Below are 5,762 nucleotides of genomic sequence, written 5' to 3' on the forward strand. Positions count from 1 at the left end.
GGGGGTAAATAAACATGACCTTTGGGCTCCAGAAACACAAGGGAAAAAGGCTAGGTGAGGCAAATGTAAAACCAAGGTTGGGCCTTGCTGGAGGAGTTTTATTCAAAGCGAACTGTCAAGGGGTTCCCATAACACCCAACCGCGTAAGGAACGCAAAATCAAGGAACATAACACCAGTATGACGGAAACTAGGGCATCAAGAGTGGAACAAAACACCAGGCATCAGGCCGAGCCTTCCACCCTTTACCAAGTATATAGATGCATTAAATAAATAAGGTATATTGTGATATCCCAACATATCCATGTTCCAACATGGAACAAACTTCAGCTTCACCTGCAACTAACAATGCTATAAGAGGGGCTGAGCAAAAGCGATAACATAGCCAAACAACGGTTTGCTAGGAAGGTGGGTTAGAGGCTTGACATGGCAATATGGGAGGCATGATATAACAAGTGGTAGGTAGCGTGACATAGCGATAGAACGAACAACTAGCAAGCAAAGATAGAAGTTATTTTGAGGGTATGGTCATCTTGCCTGAGATCCCGCAAGGAAGAAGAACGAGTCCATGAAGAAGACAAACGGACGTAGTTGAACGGATCCTCACATCTCCAGAACGAAACCGAAGCTAACGAGAGAACCAACTCGGAAAGAAGCAAGCAACATAGTAAACAACCATCACATAAACATGGCATGATGCACAACCAAGTATGATGCATGTCCGGTTTAATGAGGCATGGCATGGCAAAGTGCACAAACAGTACTACAAATTAAGTGGAGCTCAATATGCAACGAGTTGCATATTGAAGAAACACCACATTCGATTATTTAGTTCACTCCCGGTTAGGTACCCAACAAAATTAAATGTTATTAAACATGGAAATAGGTGAGGCATATGAAAACTACCTACCTAGGCAAGTTTAAATGAGGTCGGAACAACAAACAACAATTCCAGAAAATCCTCATGAGCATATATTAGATTTGGTACTGTTCTTCCCTAAAACATATTTTAAATTTGTTAAACAGTAAAACAAAGTGCACCATGTTAATCTAGGAATTTTTCCACCTCATTTACATATAAAGTTTGTTAAGTTTGGAAGTACGGTTATTTAGTTATGAAATAAAGCATTTTAGCATTGCATTAGAGCAAAATTAATGCAAATAGCAATTTAAACATTTTTAACATGGATAAAAGTTGGATATTATTAAAGTACACAAAATTCTAAGCATGTTTCATATAAAGTCTGTTTAATTCCGATGCACGGTTCATGAGTAATTATATGCATGAAGGCTAGGGTCCTTTCTGTAAAACTGCCAAACTTCTGGATAAATAGTAAAACGCTCCACGAAAAAAAACATGAGTTGGGCCGAAATCCAGTTGGCCCAACAGGGACACACAGAGGGCGGGTGCTCACCCTGGGCCAAGGCACGGTCAGTGGAGGAGAATTGGGCCGGCTGGGCCTGCGCGGATGCAAGACATGGCCCATGCACGTGCGGTCGATTAGGGCGCGGTCAATGGAGAGCCATGGGCCATGGCGGCAGCGGCCGAGCTCCGGCAAGGGCGGCGCATGGGGAACCGATGACGAGCATGGCCGACGAGGTCGGGAACGGGCAGATCAAGGCGAGGGGGTCCCGGATCCGATGACGGTTCAGGGCGAGGAGGCTGGCAATGACCTCGACGTGGCAGCGCGGTTTCCATGGCCATGGCGGCTCTGTAGGGGGAGGGAGAGAGAGATGTGAGGTTGGAAAGAGAGGAGAAGGAGAGGGCGACGAGGAGGCGGCGACCTGGCAGAGGTAGTGGCCACGGTCTCCGGCGAGGGCCGGCTCCGGTGACCCGCTGGAGGCACGAATGACGGCGGGAGGCGTTGCACAGGATTGGTGACGAGGGGGCTCGAGGGGAGCCAGGCTCCTGTGGCTGTGGGTGGCAGCGTGGGCTCGTCCGGGCCTAGATGGGCTCGGGCGGGCCTTGATCTGGGCCGGCGCGAGGTGGGAGGAGGGAGGCGCTGGCAGGGGCATGTGGCGCGCTGCCACTGGCCCTAGGCGGCGGCGACGGCGGGTTCAGTTGGCGGCTCGCCCGCTAGGGTAGTGCCAAGTGGCGGCGGCGGGTTAGGCTGGCGCAGATTGCGAGGTGGAAGTGGGAGGAGACTGGCGGCATGCTGATTTCGAGGAGGGATTTGTCTGCTGCCAAAAATGGAAGTGGAAGCTTCCTTTTATAGGCAGGGTTAGGGTATGAGGGGTTAGGAGGGGTTTTCGGACCGTACGATCGCATCGGACGGCTCCGAACGCGAGGAGGGTAGGTGGATAGACTAGGTGGGCTGCAGGTGGGCTGTGCTAGAGAGAGATGGGCTGAGAAGAGAGGAGAGAGAGAGGCCCGACAGCAGCTTCCGGAGGCCGAAAACGTCTGACGATTTGACCGACTATATTGTCGCTATAGTTAACCGTTGGGCGGTCAAACAGACTCCGAATGCGATGGAACTTGGCAGGCGACCTACGGACAACATAACAACACCGCATGCCAACTTTCATCCCATTCCGAGAACATTTTCTGACCACTTATAAAATAATATTTCGGACATGCCACAGGCGCGTGCAAGTGTGTCTGGGCTCAAAACGGATAACAAGGAGAACTGGGAGACCGGGGTGGATGCAAGTTTTGAAAACATGATGATGCAATGCACATGGTGACATGACAAGATGCAACACGCAAGCAAATGACAAGGCAACAACAACGAAAAACTGGAAGACACCTGGCGCAATGGTCTCAGGGCGTCGTAGCTCCGTTCGATGCATGTTTGGGTCCAAACAGACGAGCGCGGTGGCGAGTGGCGGAGCGGACGCCAGAGTTCGGGCATCGACGGATCCAACGCTAGGGGGTACGGGGAAGCACTGGCTCGTGCTCGTTGGGCTCCTGGGAGCACCAGGAACTCGATGCGGTGCTCAGGCAAGCACGATAGAAATCGTGGCCATGGGGGGTGAGGTGAACTGTGGCGGTGACCTCACGGGTGAGATGTCGAGCTAGCTACGTCGCGTGAGGGGATTAATGAGGAGGAGCAGGAGGCGGAGGATCTCACCGTGCGGCACACAAGATGGCCCTTGGGAGATTAGGAGCAGCATAACGTCGCCGGGGAAGAAGGGGATAGCCGGCGACCCGAGGAAGACGATGACGTGTTCGGCGTTGTAGAGCTCCTCGGCTCCCTCCAGCGGCTCCAGAGGACGCGTGCTACCTCTTGAGCACTTGCGTTGGTTTTCCCTTGAAGAGGAAAGGGTGGTGCAGCAAAGTAGCGTAAGTATTTCCCTCAGTTTTTGAGAACCAAGGCATCAATCCAGTAGGAGGCTACGCGCGAGTCCCTCGCACCTACACAAAACAAATAAATCCTCGCAACCAACGCGATAAGGGGTTGTCAATCCGTACACGGTCACTTACGAGAGTGAGATCTGATAGATATGATAAGATAATATTTTTGGTATTTTTATGATAAAGATGCAGAGTAAAATAAAACCAATGAAAATAACTAAGTATTGGAAGATTAATATGATGAAGATAGACCCGGGGGCCATAGGTTTCACTAGTGGCTTCTCTCGAGAGCATAAGTATTTTACGGTGGGTGAACAAATTACTGTTGAGCAATTGACAGAATTGAGCATAGTTATGAGAATATCTAGGTATGATCATGCATATAGGCGTCACGTCCAAGACAAGTAGACCGACTCCTGCCTGCATCTACTACTATTACTCCAACATCGACCGCTATCCAGCATGCATCTAGAGTATTAAGTTCAAGAGAACATAGTAACGCTTTAAGCAAGATGACATGATGTAGAGGGATAAATTCATGCAATATGATAAAAAATCCATATTTTTATCCTCGATGGCAACAATACAATACGTGCCTTGCTGCCCCTACTGTCACTGGGAAAGGACACCGCAAGATTGAACCCAAAGCTAAGCACTTCTCCCATTGCAAGAAAGATCAATCTGGTAGGCCAAACCAAACTGATAATTCGAAGAGACTTGCAAAGATAACCAATCATACATAAAAGAATTCAGAGAAGATTCAAATATTGTTCATAGATAAACTTGATCATAAACCCACAATTCATCGGTCTCAACAAACACACCGCAAAAGAAGATTACATCGAATAGATCTCCACAAGAGAGGGGAGAACTTTGTATTGAGATCCAAAAAGAGAGAAGAAGCCATCTAGCTAATAACTATGGACCCGTAGGTCTGAGGTAAACTACTCACACTTCATCGGAGCGGCTATGGTGTTGATGTAGAAACCCTCCGTGATCGATACCCCCTCCGACGGAGCTCCGGAATAGGCCCCAAGATGGGATCTCATGGATACAGGAAGTTACGACGGTGGAATTAGGGTTTTGGCTCCGTATCTGATCGTTTGGGGGTACGTAGGTATATATAGGAGGAAGAGGTACGTCGGTGGAGCAGCAGGGGGCCCACGAGGGTGGAGGGCACGCCTGGGGGGGGGGGGTAGGCGCGCCCCCTACCTCGTGGCCTCCCTGTTGGTTGCTTGACGTAGGGTCCAAGTCTCCTGGGTCTTGTTCGTCCCAAAAATCATGTTCCCAAAGGTTTCACTCCGTTTGATATTCCTTTTCTTTGAAACCCTAAAAGAGGCAAAAAAACAGCAATTCTGGGCTGGGCCTCTGGTTAGTAGGTTAGTCCCAAAATTAATATAAAAGTGTAAATAAAGCCCAATAATGTCCAAAACAGTAGATAATATAGCATGGAGCAATCAAAAATTATAGATACATTGGAGACGTATCAAGCACTCCCAAGCTTAATTCATGCTCGTCCTTGAGTAGGTAAATGATAAAAACAGAATTTTTGATGTGGAATGCTACTTGGCATATTTTCAATGTAATTCTTCTTAATTGTGGTATGAATATTCAGATCCGAAAGATTCAAGACAAAAGTTCAATATTGACATAAAAATAATAATACTTCAAGCATACTAACCAAGCAATTATGTCTCTTCAAAATAACATGGCCAAAGAAAGCTATCCCTACAAAATCATATAGTCTGGCTATGCTCTATCTTCACCACACAAAGTATTTAAATCATGCACAACCCCGATGACAAGCCAAGCAATTGGTTCATACTTTTGGTGTTCTCAAACTTTTTCAATCTTCACGCAATACATGAGCGTGAGCCATGGACATAGCACTTTAGGTGGAATAGAATGGTGGTTGTGAAGGAGACAAAAAGGAGAAGATAGTCTCACATTAACTAGGCGTATCAACGGGCTATGGAGATGCCCATCAATAGATATCAATGTGAGTGAGTAGGGATTGCCATGCAACAGATGCACTAGAGCTATAAGTATATGAAAGCTCAAAAAGAAACTAAGTGGGTGTGCATCCAACTTGCTTGCTTACGAAGACCTAGGGAATTTTGAGGAAGCCCATCATTGGAATATGCAGGCCAAGTTCTATAATGAAAATTTCCCTCTAGTATATGAAAGTGATAACAAAGGAGACTCTCTATCATGAAGATCATGGTGCTACTTTGAAGCACAAGTGTGGTAAAAGGATAGTAGCATTGTCCTTCTCTCTTTTTCTCTCATTTTTTATTTTTATTTGGGCCTTTTCTTTTTTATGGCATATTTTTTACGTCCAGAGTCTCATCCCGACTTGTTGGGGAATCATAGTCTCCATCATCCTTTCCTCACTGGGGACAATGCTCTAATAATGATGATCATCACACTTTTATTTTCTTACAACTCAACAATTACAACTCGATACTT

This window comes from Triticum aestivum, chromosome 6A (assembly GCF_018294505.1).
Source record: "Triticum aestivum cultivar Chinese Spring chromosome 6A, IWGSC CS RefSeq v2.1, whole genome shotgun sequence".
Classification (NCBI taxonomy): Eukaryota; Viridiplantae; Streptophyta; class Magnoliopsida; order Poales; family Poaceae; genus Triticum; species Triticum aestivum.